The 11,226-nt window shown below is 40.0% G+C and overlaps 1 protein-coding gene across 2 annotated transcripts in view; it reads right to left on the bottom strand.

Moving 5' to 3' along the window:
• Window positions 1-8,182, bottom strand: part of MMAA (metabolism of cobalamin associated A) — a 44,708-nt gene extending 36,526 nt beyond the window's left edge. Inside the window, exon 1 of one of the 2 annotated variants that reach the window (XM_003815842.7) lies at window positions 4,198-8,182. The gene's annotated coding sequence lies outside the window, so the exon portion shown is untranslated. The remainder of the gene's footprint in view (window positions 1-4,197) is intronic. The other variant, XM_014344747.5, reaches the window with a different exon arrangement.
• Window positions 8,183-11,226: the final 3,044 nt, after the last annotated feature.

Here is an 11,226-nt window from a genome sequence, read left to right as displayed (position 1 = left end):
ATTAATAATCTTGGCAACTTTTGACATTAATTACCAAACATTTTAGACTACATGTTCTACATTATTATTCTTCACTTGAAAGAAACTCAGCTACTGCAAATTTTGTCTTTCCTTCTTTCTGTAAATGTTATTAAAATATCCAGTGAGCTCTTTTAGAAGGGCTCGGTATTATTTCAAGACTATTTTTGAGGTAGTTCTAGCCTTTTAAAATATTCTACACACCTGTGGGGTTCAAAAGAACCCTAGTACCGACTAAGCAAATAGGCAAAAGACATGTTGGAAATGTAGTATAGTACTTGAACCATTCACTATCATAGGGATTATTGGTGCATCCTGGGTAATGGAAGTGGAGCTTGACACCTGGTGCTTTTAACCAGGGATAAAGTCATCCTCTCACTGTAAGTACAGGATACCTGTACCTCCAAAAGTGACATTTTAGTGAACAGGCCATTTTCAACACTTGTGCCTTGGGGTGTTCATTGAAGCTTTATGAAAACTACTGATGTTTTCTCAATCTCCTTAAAGTTATGTCCATGCTTTAAAATGTCTCTGTAAGAGAGAAGTGGGTTTTATATTTATAATGTTTTTAAATTCTCTAAGATATATTTGCTGCTTTCCAGACTTTGAAACTATTAAGCTTCTTAACTGCCTCTTATTGAAATACTTCTGGGGAAACTTCATGGTCCCACAGTGTCATTGCCATACAGCTTCACTAGAGTTCTCTGAACCACAGCTGAAAGAGCTTTGTATTATTTTTTAATTCCCTCCTCAGACATCATATAGAACTATTATAATAAAGGTGGTGGGCAAAAAACAATGTAAGGAGCCTTTCCAGTTATCTTAAGTTGCAGCTAACTCTGTAGTTTCTTTTTTGAGGCCAAACACACTGTATTTTACATTGTCAAAATATAATTTACATTAATCACTATGTTAATGAGTATGTAAAACATTAATTTGCATTGATGAATTTTGTATCTGCCTCCATTAAAAGCATAACAGCCATAAAATAATAATAATCAAATCAAAATGTTTCAACTAATTTTCATGATTCCTGAGAATATGGCTTCATCCTACAATTTGTAAGCTAAGCACTATCAAAATACAAGAGAAATTCCCCAGCTTTACAAGATTCAGTAAGATATCTCAAAAGTAGGCCATATCTAGTATATTAGTCTGATTTCAGGCTGCTGATAAAGACATACCCGAGACTGGGTAATTTATACAGGAAAAAGGGTTTAATGGACTTACAGTTCTATGTGGCTGAGGAAGCCTCACAATCATGGCGGAAGGCAAGGAGGAGCAAGTCATGTCTTACATGGATGGCAGCAAGCAAAGAGAGAGCTTGTGTACGGAAACTCCCGTTTTTAAAACCATCAGATCCCATGAGACTCATTCACTATCATGAGAACAGCACAGGAAAGACCTGTCCCCATAATTCAATCACCTCTCACCAGGCTCCTCCCATGACACATGGGGATTGTGGGAGTTACAATTCAAGATGTGATTTGGGTAGGGACACAGCCAAACCATATCAGTTATCTTTGTATTTATAGCACAATTATTTGCTCACAGAATTAATGAATGTACGCCATAATTCTGCATGGGTCAATAACTCCACTACACTGATTACTCAGTTAATTGATGTTTCTAAAATGTACATTTTTTTCTAGATTTTACAGTAATATATTTTAAGGACTTTCTTTTTAAACTGATTTCAATATATGGATATTTTCCTTCATTAAAAATTTGCTCAGCAGCAGCCAGTCTGACTTGGGATATTTATCTTGAAATTGATCCAATGAATATTCTCAATTTCAATAACTACTCTGGCAAGAAAAAGCATACAGAATTTCCTAAATCAATACAGTAGATCAGTGTCTGCAGCACAGCACAATTCGTACAGGCAATGCAGTGTTGTACCAAGTGTTTCCATTTCTCAATGCTAATCACTTTTGATTTGAAGATAAGCTGTCAAATGCCATTAATCTGTTTACCATATTCCACCCCCCGCCCAACCACAGAAGGCTTTATTTTCTCTTTTTCAAATGATTTCAGGAAATTTTTGTAGAGCAGGATGACTTCTTAAATAAGCAACTTTTAAATAGGTTTTAAATAGGTCATCATGAGTTAAGAGTAATAAAGAACAAATACCAAATTCATGAAGGGATTCTCTAAAGTTCTCTGTCCACTTTACTTTTTATCACTTTTCCAGTAAGATTCAGATTTCCCAATTCCTACTTTTAGGCTTAAATGTGCTTGAGAAGTCTCTATTTTTCTAAATTCCATCACCATTAAATGTTTTGATTCCCACTGCTACCACCCTATTTCAAATCTAGACTTGAACTAGGAAGCTCTGAGACCAACTATGGAACCTGGGTAATTTCTCATATTCTCAAAGTTCCTTCACTTACAAAATGAAAACATTAAGATCTACGTATCAGGATCATGGTGAGTATAAATGAGTATGCATGAGAGAGCCTGGCACAGGGCCTGGCATCAAGCAGGTGCTAATCACCTCTAAGAAACTTTCCTCTTTTCTCTCTCCCTCCTCAGTCCTCCTTTCAGACTTCACAGCAAGACTCATTCTGAAAGGTGAATGTGATCTCCTTAGCCTCCTACTCAAATTCCTCCAAAAGTTCACCGTACCCTAGGACAGTGGTTCTCAAAGTGTAGTCCCCAGGCCAGCAGCACCTCTTGCGCTTGCCTTTCCAAAATTCCTCTAAGGAGAGTTTACTATCTTCCAAACCTGCCACTCTCCCAACCCCAAGATTTAACTCATCTTTTACATCCTTCCCCATCTATGATATCTCTCCTATACTACCCAGCTTAAAATCTTTCCTGACCATCCCAGTCTCTAGGACTTTTTCTGATCTCTAATTCCAATTATTTCTGAATACAAAGAGTCTTCATCTTACAATCGGGTCTGTGTCTGGATAAACCCACTGTAAAGTCAAAAAATCTTTAACTGAACCATTGTGTAAGTGTAGGACTGTACTAAGGTGAAAATCTGCAGAGGTCACAAACTAGTTGCACCTGGCCCACCCACAGAAGGTGTGTGTTAACTAAATTGGTTGCAAGTAACATTAAAAATCAAGAAAAAATACGTAAAAATACAGATCTTTGGCCTGTGTTGGAGAAAATCGGATCTGCGTTTGAGAGACCCCCATTCCCACATGGCAACAATCAGCTAAATGGTAAATGTTTCGAGCATTCACCAGCTCTTCCCATTCTAAATAAAGGTTTTCTTTTGACATCTTCAAATATCTCAAATGGTGATTTACATTTCTTATGGATATGTAACTTTTCATGCTAGTTTTGTCTCTCCTAATAGAATACAGCCCTTAAAAAACCTGTCCTTGTCTTTGACTTTTTAAAAACCTCTTGTTACCCTGAACACAAACCGGTATTTAGTGCAAAATTATTGTAAAAGAATATTCTGAACATTGTAGACAACAGCAAAATGCTGAATAATCCACACAGTTTTTCTGGAAACTTTTGGCTTTCTACCAAGTTGGAAAAGTTTTATTAGTTTATGTTTTCTAAACATATGGATTAGGGTACAACTCTTAAGACAGATAATAAAAAATTTTTATATTATTTTGGTTTAGGTCGTCTTTCATTTTCTAATGAGAAATACATATGAAGACAGCATGCCCTCTGCTGAAAGAGATTTAGGCCCTTCCCGGCACGCCATGTGACGGAACCTAGATACTGTTTGTAACTTTTAGTTTGAATCCAACTTTTATATCCTGGATTGTATTTCCCGGAAAAGAGTTTCAATTTCACTCTTTGGTAGGAGTCATAGTGGCTTTCTCTGACGCGGCCTCAGGTTAACCATTTACCGGGTTTGGCAGCGACAAGGGAAGAGCCACCTTAACAAAGCTGCCTTGCTGTGGCTCAGAGATAACCTGAGAAACCTAACCAAGATGAGAATTTTAAAACACCGTTTACGTACAGGGCCTTTCTTTGTTAAACCTTCCATTTGAACCCATTTGCCGACTCCTGCCTGTCCACACATATCCGCACCCCTAACATCAATATTAGGAGAATATTCGATAATACTCTCCTTTTCCTTCCCCCACCCCAAATCCTCCAGGGGGCGCCCCGGAGGACCGCGCTGGCCCCCCGGCGGGAGGGCGGCCGTAGGCGGGAGCCCAGTCCCGACTCCTGGACGACGCGCGCACCCCCCATACTCACCCGCCCGAAGCCACGGAAGTGCCACCTGACCCCGCCCCTTCCGCCGGATCCTCCCACGCAGGCGCAGCGCCGACCGCAGGCGCGTGGGGCCCGGGGATCGCCTGGGGCCGGGTGGCGGTGCGGGGCATGGCCAGGGTCCCCGTGGACGTGGCCGCGCAGTTCCGGCGTGTGGCGGAGAGCGAGTGAGCGTGAAGGTCTCCCGGCCTGCAGCAGGCTGCGGAAGCTCTGCGCCGGGAAGTTCTCTGGCGGGGGAGGGGAGGGCGGTTTACGTCCTTTGGGGTAGGTTTTGCCCTTTTTAAGATCCACATGAAATCTTTCGCCTCCGAAGTTCGAGGGTAACTTTCGTTCCCTCCTGGCCTTCGCGACACCCTCGAGTCGGACGGAGGCCGAGTCGTGCCCTCACCCCCAGCAGCCTGCGGCGGCCGGGACCCCCGGAGGCCCTTCTTCCGCTCCTTGGAAACTTAAAATGTGGGGTGAGGGAGAGACGCGTTACGTTTGACAGACCGGTGAAATTAAAGACACTCAAGCTTCTCAGAGTGATTTGAAGAAATGCTCAGCGTTCTGCCGAAATATAGTTTTAAGTTTTTAAACCACGGCATGGTTTTTAAAGGCTGAAGGACCCACAGTTTTTTTCTCTTAAAGGGCACCCATTCATTTTGATTAATATTTCTTAACATGCAGCCAAAGCCAGGACTCGGGCTCACTGCTGCAGGGGTGTCCTCGGGAAGTCCCGAGGGGGGAAAGGCGCGCAAGCCTGAAATGGAGATGAAAATAAACAGGCATAATATTTGCTACCTCACTGCGTGGGCGGAGTAGTAACTAATTCTTAAAAAACGTCTTAGATGACGTATAAGTAGTAAAGCCGTTGTATGCTAATCTAGAATTTTTGAGAAAAACTTAATCACCCAAATGTTTGCTATAATGTGATAAAGATAGCATCCATCGGCAGTAGCCAGGATCAAATGACGAGTAGATATGGTTATAAATGGGGCCCATGCAGTATAATTAGTATATGAAACCAAGATGTCAGTCCTCACACAGAATTTGTGTAATGATATGCATTTGGGAGGCTTCAGGCCTTTTCAGCTATTTGATACAGGTTGATTCTTACTGAATACAGAATAATAAAAAATGAATTACTGGTCTCACCATTTTCATTATTACTATTTGGACCAAAAGACTACCACTTTTACTCCAAAGATTGATTGTAGACTTAATAGCCAATGACAGAAAATTAAGCACAAGTCTAAATGAAGCCGAGGATCTAGTAGAAAGAACATAGAATCAGACCTTTCAAATCTCAGCCTATTGAACACAAACAGAATGACAGTTCTTGAGACGGTTTACTTCCTTTCTTTAAACTTGGCGTTGCTCATCTGAACAATTGTTTCGGTAAGGGTTACCTTTGATGAAAGCTCAGTTTGTGCTACCTTAGAAGTGAAGAAGTTTGTTAATTTTAAAATTGAGTTAATCCTTACCTGCTTTTCGTTCTACAAACTCAAACACTTTCATGCATGTCACTTTTTTATTCAGAAGTTTTCTAAACAGTACAGCTTAGGGAACACATTTCCATGGAACATTAGTGTTTTGCAAAATGTTAATAGATGCTTCATGGGAAAAAAATTGCTAGCATCACCAATACTGGCGAAAATATGAACCTGTCATTATGAGGCTATGGGAAATACACCTTTGTAGAGCTCTTGCCAAAAATGTTTAACCTGAATCTGATTGTGAGGAAACACTCAGATAAATTCTGAATGTGATTTGTTCGGACTTTTCAATAAGGTTAATAAGGAAGACAATAAAAAAAGGCAGGAGGACTGATCTACATTAAAGACAGCTGTCAACTAGATAGCCTTAAGGATTTAAAAAATTTGAACCTGGGCTGGGCGCAGTGGTTCACGCATGTAATCCCAGCACTTTGGGAGGCCGAGGCGGGTGGATCACCAGGTCGAGATCGAAACCATCCTGGCCAACATGGTGAAACCCTATGTCTACTAAAAATACAAAAATGAGCTGGGTGTGGTGGCACGTGCCTGTAGTCCTAGCTACTCCGGAGGCTGAGGCAGGAGAATCGCTTGAACCCGGGAGGCAGAGGTTGCAGTGAGCCGAGATTGCGCGACTGCACTCCAGCCTGGCGACAGAGACTCCAGTCTCAAAAAAACAAAACAACAACAACAAAAAAAAAAGTTGGTAGTTTCAGGTGAATAGTATATGAATGTTCTTTTAACTCATCTATAGATTTGAAAATTTTCAAAATAAATAGTTGAGGACAAATTGTAGCTAGCAATGCTGGAAACCCATTTCTGCCTCCCAGCAGGTGGCAGCAAATTAATACTCCATAACGTACAAGAAAATCATTGCAATTTCCTCGTCTTGGTAAATGTTTTGGATGTTGCAGACTGGCTTTTTTTAGGGATAGGAGCGAAAAGAATATTGTTGCCAGATTATGGATGTTTATGTTAATTTATCAACTAGTTGGGAAAGTACTTACTGTTCTTCATTGCTCATCTCACACAGAACCAAAAGTCTGTTTGTAAGCTCTTTTGTTGGAATAACAGTCAAGCTCATGTTACCTTCATAAACACTCACCATAACCATTAATTGGCTAATAACCATCAATACAACATTTCAAAGTTTATGAAATACAACTAAAGTATTCTCAGAGGGAAATTTGTAGTTTTTTCATACCTTTATTAGACAAGAAGAAAAAAAATCAGTGATCTAAGTCAGGATCAGCAAACTGTGGTCTACAGGCCAAGTCCAGTGCATAGTCTTCTTTTGTACAGCCTGCAAAACTCTAGAAAAACTCATTTTAAAAATAGACAAATTACCAGTATCTGGAATGAAAGAACACTAAAGATTCTACAGACATTAAAACATGGGTCTCAACCAGAGGGTTTTTTGCCCCCAGGGAACATTTGGCAATGTCCAGAGACATTTTTGGTTGTCACAGTTGGAGAGTCTGCTATCAGAAGGCAGAGGTCAGGGAAATAGCTGAATATTCTGCAATGCACAGGACAGTCCCCCACAGCTATTTGCTGGCCTCCAATGTCAATAGTGCTGAGACTGAAAAATTCTAATTAAAATCACAAAAGAATAATACTATAAACAAATTTATACCAATAAAATCTGATAACTTAGAATAAAAAGTTTTGGGGGCCGGGCATGGTGGCTCACGCCTGTAATCCCAGCACTTTGGGAGGCCGAGGCGGGTGGATCACTTGAGGTCAGGAGTTTGAGACCAGCCATGTCAACTTGGAGAAACCCCGTCTCTCCAAAAATACAAAAATTAGCTGGGCATGATGGCACGCACCTGTAATCCCAGCTACTTGGTAGGCAGAGGCAGGAGAATCACTTGATCCTAGGAGGCAGAAGTTGTAGTGAGTTGAGATTGCACCACTGCACTCCAGCCTGGATGACAGCGAGACTCTGTCTCAAGAAAAAAAGTTTTTTGAAAAAAAAAAAAAAAAACTTATCAAAACACTGAAGAATAAATAGAAAATCTGAGTATTTGTACATCTGTTACAGAATTTGAATTCGTAATTTAAAAATACAAAGAAAACCATCCACGTTAGTGAATTCTATCCAGCATTTAAAGAACACACAATGTCAATTTTATGTAAACTCAGAGAATAGAGGAGGAAGGAATAACAGCAGAACCTTCGGAAAAATCTAACAGACATTAGAGGAAAAAAAATACAAACTAATATTACTCACTAATACAGATGCAAAATTCCTATAGAAAATACTGGCAAATTGAACCCAGAAAAAATAAAATAAAATCGCCAATTGCAGTTTATCCAGAATGCAAGATTTGCCCAACATTAATCAACAATAATTTACAACATTAATAAAGGAGAAAATCTTAATAATGGCGGAAAAAGCATTTGACATATTTTATTGCTAACTCATGATGACAACAATCACAAAACTAGAAATAAAAGAGAACTTTATAAAGGACATCTATGAAAGATCAATAGCTATTATGCTTAATGATGAAATATCCAATCCTAAGATTGGGAACAAGGTAAAGCTGTCGGCTCTCATCACTTCTATTCAGCTTTGTGTCAGAAATTCTAGACAGTACAATAAATAATTAAAATAATAAAAGATAAATATTACAAAAGTGCAAAACTGTCTATTCACAGTGGTCTATGTAGAAAATCTGTTTTTCAAAGCTACTAAATAAATTGTTTTTGTAGACTGTACATGTGGAAAACCTTCAACGTCTACTGGATGTTGAAGTCATGGGGTAAAAGCTCAGTATATATTAAAAAAATACTTTATATACTAGTAAGCAGCAATTGGAAAATGACATGTTAAAATATGCCATTTATAATAGTACAGATGATCTCTGACTTATGAGGGTTTGACTTACGATTTTTTTTTACTTTATAATGATGTGAAAGTGATAGACATTCAGAATGCTCCTCAGGTTACCATGGGGTTGCATTCAGATAAACCCATCATAAGTTGAAAATATTAAGTTGAAAACCCCCCTACAATTTACAGTATTTTCCATTTAGGATGGGTTTATTCAGACATAACCTCATCATAAGTTGAGGAGCATCTGTATTATAAATACCTAGGAATATGTTTAATGAAAGACATGCAAGAGCTGTACCCTAAAGTGACAAAACATTGCTTAAATGAAAGAGCTAAATAAATGGAGAGATGTGCCATATTTATGCATACTGAACATGTGCCAAGAAAGACCATATTCTGGGTTGTAAGTCTCAATTTATAAGGATGAAAATCATACAAAGTATTGTTCTCCAACCACAATGGAATTAGCAGTCAATAATAGTTCTTTGGAAATCTCCAAATCTCAATAATCAAAGGCACAGATTTTCCAGACTGCTGGCCTCAAAAGTTCAGATTGACACTGAAGACATTCTTCTCTGCACAGCCAAGCCAATTGATTCACATGGGAAATCATTATGGACATATTGCCACATTCTAACCAACTGCACTAACCTGGCACTGCCCTGAGATTGGGGTATGCTGGAAGCAACTGCAGACGGCGGTTATATATTTTATTGTACTAAAACAGAGTTACAGCATATTTAAAATTCATGAAATTGTTCCCATTTCTTGCTTTCCTTCCCTCACAGTCTGAAAATACTGATGAAAAATCTGGGAACAAGATTATGGGTGTAGTTGACAAAACAGAAAATCTGTTCCTGGACAGCTTTTGATGAATTTAATAAGTACAGAGATAATGAACATAGACTACATTTGCATAACGGCATAACAAAGATTCATTGAACAATGCTAACTATCTGGGGGAAACTACAGTTTGGAAACTGAATGTAAGATTGTGGTTCTGGCAAGATTACTCATTCTATTTAATGATTATACATGGTGTTGAAGGGGTTGGGGGAAATAGTCCATTTCGTGCTGCTGTAACAGAATACCTGAGATGGGGTAATTTATAAAGATTAAAATAAACATTTACTTCTTAGAGTTCTGGGGGCTGAGAAGTGCAAGGTTGAGGGGCTCACTTCTGGTGAGGGACTTAATGCTGTGTCATTCCATGGCAGAAAACGGAAGGGCAAGAGAGGGGAAGAGGGGTGGGTGGGGAGGGGACTGGCTTCATCCTTTTATGCGGAACTCACTCCTGTGACAACCAACTCATTCCTGTGAAGTGGCATTAATCAGTTTATGCGGGCAGAGGCCTCATTACCTAATCACCTCTCAACACTGTTGCATTGGGGATCAAGCCTCTAACGTGAATTTCAGAGGACACATTCAAACCACAGCATTCCACCCCTAGTCTTCAAACTTTATGACTTCTCACCATGCAAAATACATTCATTCTATCCCAATTGTCCCAAAAGTCTTGTTCTACATCAGTTCAAAAGTCCAAAGACCGAAGTCTCATGTAAATCATGTATGGGTGAGATTCAAGGCACAATTCACCCTGAGGCAAATTCCTTTCCAGTTGTGAACCTGTGAAATTTAACAAGTTATCTACTTCCAAATATATATATATGTTGTGACAGCATAGGATAGACATTCCCATTCCAAAAGGGAAAAATAGGCAAGAAGAAAGAAACAGGACCCAAGCAAGTCTAAAATCCAATAAGAAAAATGAGTTTTAAAGCTGGAGAATAATCTCTTTTGACTCCATATCCCACATCCTGGGCACACCAGGATGGGGCAGGGTCCCTAAGGCCTCGGGCAGCTCCATTCCTACCACTTTGGTGGACTGTCTACCCAGCAGTGCTCAGATAGAAATTTCATGCCTCCAGCTTTCCCAGGTTGGAGTTGCATGCTGGTAGCCCTACAGTTTTGTGGTCTTGGGAGCTGCCCCACTCTTAAGACCACTAGGCATTGACCTACTGGGCTGTCCACATTCTTTGAAATCTAGGTGGAAGTCACCATGTCCCCACAGCTCTTGGATTCTACACATCTGCAGAATCAGCACCACATGATGCCACCAAGGCTTACCGCTTGTGTCCTCTGGAATGGCAACCTGAGCCACAGCCAGGCCTGCTTGAACCACTGCTGGGGTGATAGGATTACAGCACTGGCATACAGGGAGCAGAGTCTGGAAGTCGCCCTGGGCAGCAAGCCCATGGAGGGCACTGTGGGTTGTCCCCCCAAACCATTCTGTTCTAGAGCTCTGGGCCTGTGATGGAAGGGGAGCCTCAAAGATGTCTGAAATTCCTTTCAGGTCGTTCTCCACGGTCTTGATGAATATCACCTGGTTTCCTTCTAGCCATACTAACCTCTTTAGCAAATAGTGGCTTGGCCATATCCTCGGTTTGCTGTCCTAAAGATACTGTTTTACTTGTGACCTGAGAAACCAAAAGAGATGCCCCTTTATCAACTAAGACAGACCCCAAGTTTAAAGAAACAGATACTTTTCTTTGAGGGTTCAGTGCTCAGCTGACATGATAACTTCTAAATTCCTATGGCTATAAGAATAAACACACTCTTATTAAACTCCCTAACAATAGGAGCTTTCATGTAAATTATCAAGAGCCCTCATAAACTCTGATTTACAACTCAGACCACTTC

Source organism: Pan paniscus, chromosome 3 (genome assembly GCF_029289425.2).
Source record: "Pan paniscus chromosome 3, NHGRI_mPanPan1-v2.0_pri, whole genome shotgun sequence".
In the NCBI taxonomy this organism is placed as follows: Eukaryota; Metazoa; Chordata; class Mammalia; order Primates; family Hominidae; genus Pan; species Pan paniscus.
Note: the sequence above shows the minus strand (reverse complement) of the source record. Positions and strands in the feature narration are given on the sequence as shown.